Consider the following 16,465-nt stretch of genomic DNA (forward strand, 5'->3'; position numbering starts at 1 on the left):
GCACCCACGACACTCATTTGTACTTTTTGTTACCAGATTTGCTTGCTTAACATAGGCCCCCATTCAATCCTTACCATCTACCTTAGAAAAATGACAGAAATAAAGTCAGGGTGCATTTTAGGTTTGTTGCTATCCTTTTAGAAATAAGTATATAATTTTGCCCTTTTTTTTTTCCTTCCAGTGTGGTGGGGTGGGGTTGAGGGGTTTATTAATTCAGGGAGGAGCAGGAATCACGCCTGCAGAGTGATTTCCACAGGGTAAAACCCAAGTGTGATTTCACTATCTGGTTTTCCCAGCCATGCATCAGCTGCTGTCAGTTCCTGAATATGTAATGTTGCATGTGATAATGCTCCCTAATGGGTGTCTGGGATAGTCAGAACAGCGTACAGCAGCACGTGTCATTGGGTGGTGTTAGCAAGCTCAGATGAACACTGTTGTTTTCTTTATTTAAAAATCATCTGTATTGCTTTGGCACAAAGACAGGCAGAGCTTCTGGTACAATTTTATTTTAACATTCTGAACCATTGTAAGCCTAGTGAACTGTTTAATATGTTACATTCAGCAGAGAAGGCTTATATTTTACCAAAGCTTTGGAACTGTTGTACCTCAAAATGAATACAAGTTTTGGACAAAAGCTTTTTGTTACAAAGCTCCACGAATGCAGATCAGTTACCATTAGGACTTAAGAATGAATCAGAAGTTATTTTTTTTTTTTTTTGTATTTTTCAATTTTTTGCTTAGTGATGCATATGGACTATCCTATTCTGCCTCTAGTGGAATTTACTGCTATTGTTTTCCTTCAGGCTTTTGCTACAATGAGTTTTTTAGTTTTTGTTTTTCTCTTTTCTCTTGGAATATGATTTGCAAACTCAAAGGACTGGTTGAAGACTATACTTTTAACTCAGCAAACTCAATTTGGAAAATAAGATTCTCTAATTGCACTTGTAAACAAACATGAGAGACATCACAGTAAAAGCAAAGTGGGCTGGGAATTCATATGTGGAACCCAGTGCAATTAACTCAGTGTTGAAAGCCCAGAAATTCAAACTTAAGAGGCATTCATGCATGCACAAGACTTAGATACTAGGTAAAGTCCACTTGTATAAGACAGGGTAAAATACCAGTATTAAATTACATATTCATCTTTTCAATGTATCTTTTATATGTGCTTCTATATACAGAGTAATCTGTTGGACTCTCAGGGAACATTACCTGTTTGATCACCTGTTCTGTACTAGTAACAATATAACCATGAAGATGGCTCATTCACTGAAGGATGTCCCTTCCTAAGTATTAAGATAGGGACCTACTGGTCCAACCTCAAACTCAGAACTCTAGGGAAAAAAGAGAATTAAAGAGAAATAGAATTCTATCGTGGGGTGACTATAGAACAGGTTTACTAAGCAGTCAATATGGCCTCTTACATAACTAATTGCAATCTGAATAGCAGAGATGTCGTTTAATAAACTCTCACCACCGGACCTGTGGGTTGTCCAGCTAGGGAGAAAGTCTCATTGCTGGTCCTGCTCCTTGACATCATCACCCATTTTTCAAAGGAAATATGATGACCTATAATTTACCAATCTCGGTATATCTGTTCCCTCTTTGTAGGATATTCATTGCTGTGGCTGTGTTTTATGTTCTAGGGCCGTGGAATTATTGCTGTTAAAGTTTGATATATACGCTTCCAATCTGCTATGTATATGTGTGTGAGTGTGTGGGCATACAGATCTAGCTGAAGTGCAGTCACAGTATTCTATATCCTTTTTTGAAGACTTATTATTTTATTTTGAGAAATTAAAAAGTATATAGAATTAAAGATAATCTTAAAACAAAAGCTTTAATCCACCTAGAATTGACAACGGTTGACATTTTGCTTAGTCTCTTCCTAAGAGCCATCAAAATTTTATAGAAAAAGATGACGATAAAAAATAATGACAGCCCTTTTGACCTCTCCCTCCATGCCCAATCCCTTCCCCTCAGCCCTTGCAGTATATTTTAATATACTTTTAAATGCACGCACATCCATAAAACGTATTATTATGTATTTTCTGTTTACTATTATTTTCCCTGCTTCCTTCTTCTCACTTTCTAATTTATAAAGTTTTAAAATTTAATTCTTATCCTGCTTTTTTGAATTTATAAGTTTAAAGAAAGTGTACTAGAAGGCACAAATAAGTAAAATCAGAAATGAAAGAGGAGAGGTTACAACAGACACCTCGGAAATATAAAAGATTATAAGAGAATACTATGAAAAGCTATATGCCAACCAATTCGACAATCTGGAAGAAATGGATAAATTCTTAGAATCCTACAACCTTCCAAAACTGGATCAAGAAGAAGTAGAGAATCTGAATAGACCAATCACCAGTAAGGAGATCGAAACAGTAATCACAAACCTCCCCAAAAATAAAAGTCCAGGACCAGACAGCTTCCCTGGTGAATTCTACCAAACATTCAAAGAAGACTTAATACCTATCCTTCTCAAACTCTTCCAAAAAATTGAGGAGAGGGGGAAGCTCTCTAACTCATTCTACGAAGCTGACATTACCCTGATACCAAAACCAGACAAAGACAACACAAAAAAAAGAAAATTACAGGCCAATATCACTGATGAACATCGATGCAAAAATCCTCAACAAAATACTGGCAAATCGCATACAACAATATGTTAAAAAGATTATACACCATGATCAAGTGGGATTTATTCCAGGGATGCAGGGATGGTTTAACATTCGCAAATCAATCAACGTAATACACCACATTAATAAAATGAAGAATAAAAATTACATGATCATCTCAATAGATGCAGAGAAAGCATTTGACAAGATACAGCATCCATTTATAATAAAAACTCTGAATAAAATGGGTATAGAAGGAAAGTATCTCAACATAATAAAGACCATATATGAGAAACCCACAGCTAATATCATCCTCAATGGTGAAAAACTGAAAGCCATCCCTCTAAGAACAGGAACCAGACAAGGATGCCCACTGTCACCACTCCTATTTAACATAGTACTGGAAGTCCTAGCCAGAGCAATCAGGCAAGAGAAAGACATAAAAGGGATCCAAATTGGAAAGGAAGAAGTGAAACTGTCACTATTTGCAGATGACATGATTTTATATATAGAAAACCCTAAAGAATCCACCAGAAAACTTTTAGAAGTAATAAACGAATATGGTACAGTTGCAGGATACAAAATCAACATACAAAAATCAGTTGCATTTCTGTACACTAACAACGAAGTAGCAGAAAGAGAAATTAAGAATACCATCCCATTTACAATCGCAACAAAAAGAATAAGATACCTAGGAATAAACTTAACCAAAGAGGTGAAAGATCTGTACACTGAAAACTATAAAACATTTCTGAAAGAAATTGAAGAAGACACAAAGAAATGGAAAGATATTCCATGCTCTTGGATTGGAAGAATTAACATAGTTAAGATGTCCATACTTCCTAAAGCCATCTATAGATTCAATGCAATCCCTATCAAAGTTCCAACAACAATTTTTCACAGAAATAGAACAAAGAATCCTAAAGTTTATGTGGAACAACAAAAGACCCCGAATAGCTAAAGGAATCCTGAAAAAAGAACAAAGCTGGAGGTATCGCACTCTCTGATTTCAAAATATACTACAAAGCTATAGTAACCAAACCAGCATGGTACTGGCACAAAAACAGACACACAGATCAATGGAATAGGATCGAAAGCCCAGAAATAAACCCACACATCTATGGACAGCTAATCTTTGACAAAGGAGCCAAGAACATACAATGGGGAAAAGAAAGTCTCTTCAACAAATGGTGTTGGGAAAACTGGATAGCCATATGCAAAAAAATGAAAGTAGACCCTTATCTTACACCATACACAAAAATTAACTCCAAATGGATTAAAGACTTGAATGTAAGACCTGAAACTGTGAAACTTCTAGAAGAAAACATAGGCAGTACGCTCTTCGACATCGGTCTTAGCAACATCTTTTCAAACACCACGTCTGGCCAGGCAAGAGAAACAATAGAAAAAATAAACAAATGGGACTACATCAAACTAAAAAGCTTCTGCACAGCAAAGGAAACCATCAACAAAACAAAAAGACAACCTAACAATTGGGAGAAGATATTTGCAAACCATACTTCTGATAAGGGCTTAATCTCCAAAATATATAAAGAACTCATGCATCTCAACAACTAAAAAACTACCAACCCAATTAAAAAATGGGCAAAAGACCTGAACAGACATTTCTCCAAAGAAGATATACAGATGGCCAACAGACACATGAAAAGATGTTCAAAATCACTAACTATCAGGGAAATGCAAATCAAAACTACAATGAGATATCACCTCACGCCCGTCAGAATGGCTATAATTAACAAGACAGGAAACAACATGTGTTGGAGAGGATGTGGAGAGAAGGGAACTCTCATACACTGCTGGTGGGAGTGAAAACTGGTGCAGCCACTATGGAAAACAGTATGGAGATTCCTCAAAAAATCAAGGATAGAACTACCATATGATCCAGCTATTCCACTGTTGGGTATTTATCCAAAGAACTTGAAAACACCAATTTGTAAAGGTACATGCACCCTTGTGTTCATTGCAGCGTTATGCACAATAGCCAAGACTTGGAAGCAACCTAAGTGCCCATCAAGGGACGAATGGATAAAGAAGCTGTGGTATATATATACACAATGGAATACTACTCAGCCATAAGAAACGATGAAATCCAGCCATTTGTGACAACATGGATGGACATTGAGGGTATAATGCAAAGTGAAATAAGTCAGAGGGAGAAGGTCAAATACCGTATGATTTCCTTCATTAAGTAGTAGATAATAACAACAATAAACAAACACATAGGGACAGAGATTGGATTGGTGGTTACCAGAGAGGAAGGGGGGAGGGAGGAGAGTGAAAGGGATAATTCAGCACATGTGTGTGGTGGTGGGTTGTAATTAGTATTTTGGTGGTGAACATGATGTATTCTATGCAGAAATAGAAGTACAATGATGTACACCTGAAATTTATACAATGTCATAAACCAATGTTACTGCAATAAACAAAAAAATAAAAAAAAAGAAAGTGTACTTTATTTCTATTATTTTAATAGTTACTTTTAAGATTTTAGTATGCATGCATAGTTAAATTTATAGTTTTTAATAACATTAAAGAAAATCAACATGGCATGCCTCCTTCCAAAGATGAGGACCTCTGTACACTTTCATATCTATATCTATACACATTCTCTCTTCAAAACATCACCTCCCATCATCTGCTCAGATATTGCCATGGCATTGTGATTTAGAGCAGGGATCCACAACTTTTTCTGTAAAGGACCAAGCAGCAAATATTTTAGGCTTTAAAGGCCATACGATTTCCATTGCAACTACTCAGCTCTGTTTTTATAGCATGAAAATAGCCATAGGCAATTGGTAAAGGAATGAATGTGGCTGTGTTTCAATAAAACTTTATTTATGAAAACAGAAGAAGGTCAGATTTGGCCTGTGGGCTATAACTTACTGAGCCCTTATCTAAGAGTTCAGATTCAAGTATTTTTAATGTGAAAATTATGATTAAGATTATAATCAATATTTAGATTTGCCCATATTTTACTGGTTTCTCTTTTCATCTTTGCTTAAATCCCATTCCTTTCATCTGGATTCATTATTTTTCCTGTTGTTTTTTCACTGAATACATCCTTTAGTACCAAAGTCTCTGGGTGGTAAACTCTATCATTCCTTTTATGTTTAAAATGATTTTATTTTACCCTTCCTCTTGGATAGTATTAAAGCTGGATAGGTATTATAAATTGGCTGTTATTCTTTCCTGAACCTCCATTGCAATAGCCCATTGTATTATGGTGTCTACTGCTGCTGCTAAGAAATCTGCTCAGTGTCATTTCTTTGCAAGTAATCTAATTTTTCCCTCTGGTAGTTTTTAAGACTTTCTATTTATCTTTGTGCTATATTCTGAATATTTGTGTCCCCTCAATACTCATACATTGAAAGCTAATTCCCCATGTGATGGTATTAGAAAGTGGGGCCTCTGGAAAGTAATTAGTGCCTTTATAAAGGAGACCCCAGAGAGCTCCCCTGTCCCTTCTGCCATGCAAGGACACAGCATCAAGGCTTAAACAACAGACATTTATTCTCTCACAGTTCTGGAGGCTGGAAGTCTGAAATCTAGATGTTGGCAGGGCCATGCTCTGTCTGAAGGTTCTAGGAAAGAATCTTTTCTTGCTTCTTTGGAGCTTCTGGTGGTTGCTGGCGATCCTGGGCATCCTTTGGCTTACAGCTGCATCACTCCAGTCTCTGCTCTGTCTTCACATGGCCTTCTTTCTTCTGAGTGTGTCTCTGTGTCCAGATTTCCCTCTTTTTATAAGGCCACCAAGTCATCGGATTAGGACCCACCCTAATCTAGTATAAGTACATCTGCAAAGGCTCTATTTCCACATAAGGACATATACTGAGGTCCTGGGATAGACATGAATTTTGGGAGGATATTATTTAACCCTGTACAGCTGTATAGTATTCTGTGTTATGGAGATAATTCATTTAACCAGTCTTTAAACATTGGAAATATAGGTTGCTTCTAGGGTTTCTTTTTTCTCCTTCTATTAATAACATGACAATAAACAACCTTGTACAAGGAACTTTGAGCATGTCACTGATTATTTCCTTAGGGTAAATTCCCGTCAATGAAATACTCAATTAATGCTGTTACTTTTATATCCATCTATATCTCTTGGCATTTGCACCTATGCAATACATTTCAGTGCTGAATAGAAAATTTTTTTTTTCTCCTGACTAATCAAAATGAAAGAGAGAGATTGAGAGAGAGAGGAAGAAATTAAGCAAGGAAGGAGGAAAGGAAGTGACCCTGCTTTATTCTGTCCAAAGCTCATTTCCATGTGTTACATTAGCTGCTGAATTACCCTCATCCATGCTTCCTAATTGTGCTACCATTTGCCCATGCTTCTGCCTGTGGACTGCACATACATGACCAAAATAAAACAATACACGTTGTTATGCACCATACCAGGCCCAATGTCAGTATCTCAGTTACCAGTACTATCATCTTGGACTAAAGCTTTTTAATGCCTGCAATTGATTCTCTGAACTACAATGAGTGATCTTTCTAAAAGACAAATCAGATCTTATCTACTTCTGAATCCAAGGTCAAAATACACAAAAACAAAACATGACCTAACTCTCTCTTTTTCTCACCCTGGAATGGTTTCTCATTGCCCTAAGGGTAAAGATCTATTCTTTTAAACATAATTTTCAATGCTTTTATGATCTGGCCCCCCCTCTAGTAATGTAATAAGCTTTATGATACAAATCATAACCATATTTGACAACCTGTAGTTCCCTGTAGTGGAAACTCACCTGGCTGTCTCTCTAATTTACAACGTTTTCTGCTTTTGTAACAAAATCATCCCCCCTACACATCATTCATCGATCCCCCACCCTGTAACGGTTACAATGGGAAAAACATGTTTGCTCAATAGGACTCTATCCCTCTATTATAGATTATTGGACCATAGGTACCACCTGAAATGGGTTAAGCCAATGACCTCTTTCCTCAAGGAATTTGAAATCAGAGCTAAAACATACTTCAGCTGTTTGCAATGTTGGTGATGGAAGTTCAGCGGCTGTTGGCAGTGTTAATGTTTCACCGTGTGTACTGGGAGGTGGTAAAAGCTTTTTCACCACTAGAGAAAATGATGCAGTGAGAAGCAGAGGCAAGAGATGGTGAAACAGAGGACTTGCTTGGTCCCTACTATACTCCCGTTCCTGATCCCACCCCATTCCTGAGGCCACTCTATTTCTGGCTTTAGGATCTCTGGTATCAACCTATATCCCTATTTAAAAGTTCTCCTTTTTGCTTAAATTTGCTCCAGGAAGTTTCTAGCACCAAAAAAGAAACTCCTGATAGAATCACCACATGCACCATGCTCTTCTTTTCATCTGGGTCTTGCATATGCTGCTCTCTACCTGAGACGCTGTCTTCGTCCAATATCCTTCACTGCTAACCCAGTTTCACCGCAGTAGTAACGATGTATTTTTACATTTGACTTAGACATGGTTTTATTTCCAGGAGATCTTCCCCTGACATTCCAAGATTGGTTGGGTTTTTCTCCACTGTGTTTCCATAGCACCTGTTTCCAAACTCTATCAGAACACCTCACACAGCAATAAGCAGAAAATGATAATGCATCATGATGTGTTGCTCAGCAGCACGTAAGCTTTTTGTAGGTTGTTGTTTTCACCAACTTTTTACCCCCTATTATCAGACTCCCTGGAACAAAATGATCCCTCAAGAAAAATAGTTGATGTAAATTGAATAAACTCATTTGTGACAGTTCACACATTTCCAAGGAGACTGTATCTTAGATCTCTGTGATAATGCTGGAACGTTTTAACCCAGTGAGTTAATCTATTAACAAGTAGCGTTTTCTAGCTATCTGCCTCTCTTCATGTACTATTGGGGTGATTCAGGACAAAACACCTATGAAAAGAGCTATGCTGAGGGAATAGAGGTTATAACAGATAAGTGTTCAGACACCTTCCCTGTCTATGCTGTGCTCTCAAAGACAGCTAATTGAAATATCAAACCCTACATTAGGCAGCTCTAGTTTTCTTAATTCTACATTAACAATGGTATTGTCTGAATTTGGACCCAAGTTTTTCACTAAAGGATTAAACAAAGAAAAAGAAAAGCTTTTTAGTTTATTGCTCCAAATTATTCACATATATTTTTGCATTTCTCCCCTATAGGTTGTATCCATTGCAGTGCCTAGCACCATGTTTTGTAAATATTGGGGGCTTACTATATATAGGAACAGAGTAGTTAAACATGTCAAGACAATGTGATCAAAGTAATAAAAAGGCAAGGCGCCCTGGTTTTCTACATATCTAGAGAGTTCAATGCCATGAGAGCTTCCTGTATAACTGGGAAATGTCAATCACGGCCGCTGAGGTGGTTTTGGGGGCAGCAGAGAATTCTACCATCCAGTAGTCAATATCAAGCCTGATACATGATTGAGCATGAGCAGAGACACAGCCAAGGCAGGAATCTGTGAGCAGGCATTGGGGATCTTGGTTCCTGTGAGCCCCTGTAAGGTTAGGGGAATCATGGGAGAGCTAACGGTTGGGAGAAGGTCACATTTGGGGACGAGAGTGAGTATGCATGATACATGATACGCGAATTTTTGCAGGTAGATGCCTAAACGACCCTTTCCATTTCTGATATTTAATGGGACAAGTTTCAACAGATTGTGGAGATATGTAATAACAAAAGAATTTTACAGTTCTCAAGGCACTTTCACTTACCTTTTCTTTTTGGAATCTCACCACAAGATCACGTGGTGAGATTTACTATCATTATTCCCTTTCCACAGATGGGGAAAGGGAAGTTCTACAATATTAAGTGGCATGCTCAGGAGCCTATTAACAAGGAGTGGAGGAGCCAGGAGGACACTCCTAGTCCTCTGTCTCTGAGTTACATGGTTTGGTCTGCTGCACCCACTGGCTCTGTCCAGTCACCAGGACTGTGAACCTGCTGAGCTTTCCCAGCATGCACGACCCAGCACACAAAGCCACGAGACCAGAATTGCTGGTGGGCTTGTTTGTTTTTAACGCTATGGAGTACATAATATATAAATACATGCACAGAGGGGAAAATATCTCTTAGGAGGTGTCCAAATGAATTCTTTCACACCACATCATTTAGGGAGTCTACTCTCTAAGTGCCTGTCACAGTCATTAGAGAACCGTGGGAGGTACAGTGGGATTTCTTCCTCAGTGCAATCAGTTTATACTCTGCTCCCGAAATGGCAGCCTCCACTAGTGGGTCAGCGAACAACGTTTACTGAGCTCTTCTTGCACAGAAAAAACCTGAGAGATTCAGAACAAACTAGAGATTAAGTCTCTGTATGCAGAGAACAGACAATCTGGGAAGAATCATCAAAACATGCCCGCTCTCACAAGTGACACTAAAGCAAATCCTGGACTCCCACTGTGCTTCGAGAAGCTCTCGGCAGCCTTTGGACACTCACAAGTACCAAGGCAGTGAGGGCTGTGTCTTAGAGGAGATTTGCTTCGTGAGAGAGCTGAGGAAGAGGGCAAGAGGGCATCTCGACTCTTGGAGATTTTATTGCTTAACAACCAAGGGCCACAACAGCCAGTGTGGTCAAGTCAAGAGAGCCCCAGAAAGAGCTCAATAAGGAGGCCTGGCTTCAATTCCTGGAACATCACCAACTTTCTGCCTGATTTTGGCCAAGCTGCTTCACATCCCTTGATTTCAGTTTCCTCATTCATAAAAGGAATCAGTGGGTTGATGTTCCTCAAAAATTAGACATTGAGAACTCCCTCTTTAGATGGTCATGGTTGACACAGTATGGTCATCTAAACCTGCCCACCTGGGGCATTGATCTCTGGAAGTGGCAGCATTTTTGGTTGCGATCAGTATTTTAGAGGTAAATCCTGCAACATCTCCCCCACCTCCACCAAAAAATGTTCTTACCTATTCAGAAACTGTGAATCAGTGATGTTTTATCATAATGCAAAAGCTGAAAGTAGCACTTCAGTGCTTTAAGATAAACTTGTAAAAATGGCTTCTGCAGATTCCCTTCAGAACGGAGGAATGGGTGCTGAAAGTAAGACTCCTCAGTTAAGGAAGTCCAGTCATGGAAGTACTTCAGAGAAGGTGAATTAAAAAAAATAATAATCTGTTGAAGTGGAATTCACATAATATAAAATTAACCATTTTAAAGTGAACAATTCAGTGGCATTTAGTACATTCACAATGTTGTGTGTCCACTATCTCTATCTAATTCCAAAACATTTCCATGTCTCCAGTGTAAATCCCATCACCCATTAAGTAGTTTCTCCCAATGAGAAGGTCAATTTTGAAAGAGCCAACAACTCATCCAGAAGGCAGTGGGAGATGATATGGCACCTCCCCAGCACACGTGCACACACACACTCCCCTCATTCTCTCTTACAGCTGCAAAATTAACATGGACTCTTTATACTGTAAGCATCACGGCATAGTGTTGTCTCATAGCATAACACAGTGCTAACAGGCACACATTTTGAGGTCAAACTCCCTGACTTCAAATCTGGAATCTGCTATTGACTGGCCACATCAGCCTCATCTTAGGGTGGGGGTAATATCATGTATCTCAGAGAGGTATTATGACTTCAAGTAATAAAGTGTGTAGGCATTTATCTTAGTGAATCAAAAAAATTGGTCATGCCCAACAAAAGGAGGGGAGTTTGCCACTGAGGAGGAAAGACGGGCGCTTTCTGTATACTAGTGAAAAGCCGTGGAGTGAATATGGCGTAGAGCGTGGTTCACACGGTGATCTTGTCTATTAATGTGTCACTTGAACTCCATCCCCACTTACTGAGCTCGGTGTATGTGGAAAGACATTTCCAGTGTCTGAGGCCATCATGGATGGCATGTGTGCTTTGCCAGTTTCCAGTTTGTTACTCAGTTTGTTTAAATTTTCTCAGCCTGAGTCAAATTATTAGCCCTATAATAAAATGAGAACCCCAATCGAAAGGTCTCTTAGACAAAATCACTCCTACTTGGATAACTTCCTGCCAGGACTCACAGATCAAAAGTTTCTGCTTCATGGACCGTGGTTTTCTCTCCTCACATCTCCTCATTATTTCTCCCTTATTATGTTCCTAAGCACACTGGGCTATCAAACAGACAGGAGAATCATGGAAGTATCTATACATAAATCATAAAGAGTATGGGCATGTAGTCCTGGTTTTTACCATCAATTTCAATTCCATTCTTCAATTCAAACCAGAGCTTGCTTTTAGTTGTTCTGGACTGTTAGGAAGGACAGTACTTTATTTGGCCTGAGGATTTCCTTGTAGTCACAAAAATGTCAACAGCCACTCTCTTTTAGCCACTCAAACTCAAACAAAATTACTTCCCTGGGTTGTACTCCTGATTTTTTTTCACACTAGCCTTTCTTTTTTTCTGAGAGCCCTAGTTTCCAAATAGTGCTTCACAGAAGATCTATGTGCCTCTGTTTTCTTGATCCATCGTTTCTCTGGAAGCTCTAAGTAACCACAGACCTTGCCTTGAAAACGTCAATTTCTAGTGCTTCAGTCCTTTAATTTTGAAGGACCTGTGTTGCCAGGCCCTCATTTTGGAGTGCTAATCATCCGTTCTCAAACAGGAGCCCGTATTATCACCCAAACGCGTTCTTCTCTGACTCTGTGGTTGGTGCTTTCAGTTCATGCGTGGCTGGGGGGAGATTTACTCAAAACTCCTCCAAGGATTCTCTTCAACCGTGGAGGCTTTCAGTTGTGTCTCATCCAAGTGTGACCCTTTGTACCTCCTTTTCTGTCAAAGAATTGCTGAGGATGTGCTGTATGGGCACTAGACTCGTAGCTCCACAGCCCGGTAATTTCAATTGGAAAGCGAAATCTGCTGCAGAGTGGATCATAATTTCTTTTAAATTTTAATGTCAGTCCCTTCATTTGGCGGCCCCCGGCCCTACGTGCCCATGCTGTCACTGGCCACTGAGTTACACGTGGTGTTTAGCAGTTATGTCTCTCTCTAAGAGAGCTTATAATTCAGAATTTAAATTCACAGGACTGATTAGGAAAGGCATGAATTCATTTTACAGTGAAGCCTTGAACCTGAGTGATTTTCAGGGTGGGTTGGAGAACAAGCCGTGTGGTGCTTCCATTAGCTCAGTGAGGTAATGAATCCTCGAGACTGGCAGTCAACAGGCGTTTATCGAGCGCTCGTTTTTCCAGGCACTGACCCAGGCCCTGAAGAGACCCAGATGAGCAGGATACAGCTCTTGCCATTAAAGAGCTCATATCTAATGGGGATTACAAACAAACCTGGAACCAAGGGCACATGGTGAGTGAGCAGCAGATGAGTCAGTTGAGATAGTCAGGGGATGGAGGGGAAAGAATCTCATCATCCTAAGGAGTTTATGAAGGAGACGAGAAGCCTGTGAAGGAGTTTTAGAAGCAGAGACAAGAGGTCAGATTTGAGTTTTTGAAATACTGCTTTCTCAATGTGGAGGATGGAATAGAGGCATCTTGAGGCAGGCAGGCAAACCAGTTAGGAAGTATTTGGGGTAGTTCAGATAAGAAATGGTCAGAGCCCCAGTTAGGGTCATGTCAGTGGAGATGAAGAGGAGTGGAGAAGCGCAAGTCATTTTAGACAATGAATACTACCAGATGTAGTGACCTAGTGGCTGTTGGAATTAAAAAGTCAAGAAGACACTAAGTTGACTTCCAGGTTTCAGAGATACAAATGAATGATTAGATAATGGGATGGGTGAGAAGATGTATTAAATTTTGATTTTTCATAATTATTGCCAATTTGATATAACTGTGAGACCGTAAATTTATAGGCAAATGGAAAAAGATAACCAAGTTCTGAAAGTTGTCTGTGTGGAGTCATAGTTACTGTCCCCAGATCACCGTAGAGATTTCTCTTACCTAGGAAATGATGAAGAGGCAAGACTATGTGGGAGGGAAAATCATAATAGTAGTATTGGCATTATGAACATCTTCAGCATTTCCCACAGATATGCATATATAAAACATTGGTTGATTAAAACCTATATTTCAGACGTATATTTGTGGGAAATGACACTAGCTTTACGTAAATTTGTTTTAGATTTAGCCTATAGCTAAATCACAGCCTCTATGTGAAGTGAGGGATACTTGTAAAATGGCTTCCACAGGTTCTTTCCTGAAGCGTCAAAGCCTCATAAATGGCTCCAATTGAGGGGCAGTTTGGGTTTAAACCAGGAGGCATCTGTTGCCTTCTATGGGTTTTAGCGCAAACTTCAGAGATGCAGCTGAGGACGAGAGTGGCTCTAGGAAGAAGAGGCATTTATCCCTCCAGGTGTTCACATATTGTTGTTTTCTTTTCCTCTTATCTTCCTGAAATAATCTCCTCTCTCTTTACGAGTTGACACCTGGGGTGAAGTTTCCCTCATGTGTTAATATAATCTTTGAAGGAGTCGAATTCTCTTTCCTTCAGTTTTATTAATTTGTTTCTTATAATTCCAGTGATGTGTTTAGAGAGGGAAAAAATAGAAAAGAGAAAAGAAAAAGAAATAATAATAAAAAGGAGAATGCCCCCCAGCGGCAAGCTGGTGGCATCCAAAGGTTGCAGATAATGGATTAGCTTTTACCTATTTCCATAGCAACAGCTTAGCTGCTCTTAAACATTTCTTTAAAAGCTTCTGATAAATGTATCCTGTGACCCTGAAAACTTTTCCATTTCCCTCCTGACTTCTTTCATCTTCAACCCCTCCTTTTCCCTTTTGCCCTACAAAAACATCAATTACTACCCACAACCTTGTGGCACTTGTCTTGGTTTTCTGCAGACCTGCTTCCTTTAGGGCAGGAGGTGGATAACGCTTCTCTTTCGCCTCCCTCTCTTTCCTCTCCCGCACTTGCTTCTCTTTCCCCCTCACTTCTTTCTTCGAGATCCCCTTTTCTCCCTTCTTTCTCTTTTCTCTTATCTTTTTACTTCTCATCTTTCTCTCTCCCATCTCCCAAACTAAATTTAAATGGAAACCATCATCATATGAATCACTGATTGAAACTGAATTGGTGATTCTCAAACAATTGGAAGTATTAATTGAGCACTTACTCTTGTTGCTCATTTCCACTTTCTTACTCTGTTTTTGTTACTGAGCTACCATGAGCTGGGCTCTGTGATGTGAGATGGGGGTGCATAGTGGGAAAACACCAAGAGTCTAAAAGATTGTCCTCGCCTGTATTATCCATACAGAAATCAAGGTTCTGGTTGAAGAGACAGAGCACTCAACAATTAGACAACAATCCACCAAGCTCACGGGAAAACTGGATTAGGAACCAAAAGACAGGACTTTAGCTTCTGGCTGCACCACTTCTATATGACTTAGAGCAATCACTTATGGTTAGCTTTTTATTCGTCATTAGCTGTATTTGCATTTAATATGTAAAAGAAAAGTATACCCTCCAAAAAGAGGTAATAGGAGAATTGAATAGGATAATTCGTATAAACATACCCATACCTCACAGATATCTCATTTTATGTTGTTCTTGTTGTTGATGGTACTGGCTTAATGTCCACTAAAAAAAAGAAAAATATCAGAGAAATGAGACGTAAATATGAGCCAGAATCATCATAAAGGTTTCACGGACAAGGGGGTAATTTAAGCAGGGGTGTGAAAAGATGAATAGAGTTTAAATATGTGGGAGAGAGGAGAAAGATCAAATAAGGGCAAAACGTATCAGAGAGAAACAGACAGGGAAGGCTCTCCTCTGTGAAGCTCCTTCATCTACTTGCACCCAGCACATAGTAGGATTAATAACACTCTGTGTGTGTTTTCCTTTTTTCATTTGTTTCACCCAAGAGAAAGACCAAAAAAAAAAAAAAAATTCAGAAGAGAGATAAGAGTGGAGATAATAAATGTAGGAATTGAACCTTATTTACTTTCCTTACCTCAGTGCCTGGCACAGTGCTAGGATACAGGAGGGCCTCAGGGAATGTTTGTTGAATGTAAACACAGTTTAAGGATCGCCTTGAATCAGGCAAGGTTAGCTGAGAGAGGTTTCCCTGAAGAGTTGAATTTTGAACTGGATGTTTGACACGGTAAATGACGTGGACTGAAATAGGCATTGGAGGCCCTCCCCTAACTGCTCAGTCCACTAAGAGACGTACGAGGCCCCCGGGTGCTGTCAAGCATCCCCTTTCTCAGGGCAGGGCGCTCTGCAGCCGGAGAAAACGTCCTGTGACCAGGCTGCATGGGAAATAGTGAGTCTTTTCTCTTTCCTTCTCCAAGCTAATGAAGGAAGAAAGGAAACCAAGAGTCCTAGAATCCTGATTTTACTTAGCTTAGTTGATATGGATACCTCTTCAGCTTGTTTCTAAGGGGTGTGATGCTTCTGTCTCTCTCCGTGACTAAGGGGGAAAGGCCTTGGAATCCTACATGCCAACAATGGCCTCTGTGTGCACAATCTGAATTTGTTTCTGTCTCCCACAGATCTAATCTGGCACTTCCCCTGAGCATTGTATTCAATAACCACTGTTATAAAGACAATAAAAACTGTTAGAAATGGTGTTTTTTATTTTATTATTTATTTTCCATTCTTTTCATAGATATCCAGTCAAGTAGGGTAAGAATAGGATTTTTTCTTTATTATCCTTTTCTGTAAAATCAATTTAACATATGAAATAAGGAATTCATTCTCAGCCAGGGAAATACTAAGGCCTAAGGAAGCACATATTTTGTGAGGAGTCAGAACTCTACTGCTTATGGGGTTTCCAGTGGGTAAAATTCCAGGTGGAGGGTAGTTGAAGGGAAAAAGTAGAGTGGAATATCCACCTAGGAGCGTGTGGGTCCCGCCCCAATCACACTTCCCTCCTGCCGTGCTTTGTGCAGGTAAAGTGACTGTCGAGAGTAGCTT

The 16,465-nt window shown here is 39.4% G+C and overlaps 1 protein-coding gene and 1 long non-coding RNA gene across 2 annotated transcripts in view; one reads left to right on the forward strand and one right to left on the reverse strand.

Annotated features, from left to right (window-relative positions):
* Positions 1-15,114, reverse strand: part of LOC131408245 (uncharacterized) — a 63,175-nt gene extending 48,061 nt beyond the window's left edge. The window contains exon 1 of the long non-coding RNA XR_009220736.1: positions 15,070-15,114. This is a non-coding gene — a long non-coding RNA (uncharacterized LOC131408245). The remainder of the gene's footprint in view (positions 1-15,069) is intronic.
* The window catches only part of OPCML (opioid binding protein/cell adhesion molecule like), a 473,626-nt gene that overhangs the window by 331,868 nt on the left and 125,293 nt on the right, over positions 1-16,465 (forward strand). The gene's annotated exons all lie outside the window — the stretch shown is intronic.

The sequence above is a fragment of the Diceros bicornis genome, chromosome 7 (genome assembly GCF_020826845.1).
Source record: "Diceros bicornis minor isolate mBicDic1 chromosome 7, mDicBic1.mat.cur, whole genome shotgun sequence".
Taxonomy (NCBI): Eukaryota; Metazoa; Chordata; class Mammalia; order Perissodactyla; family Rhinocerotidae; genus Diceros; species Diceros bicornis.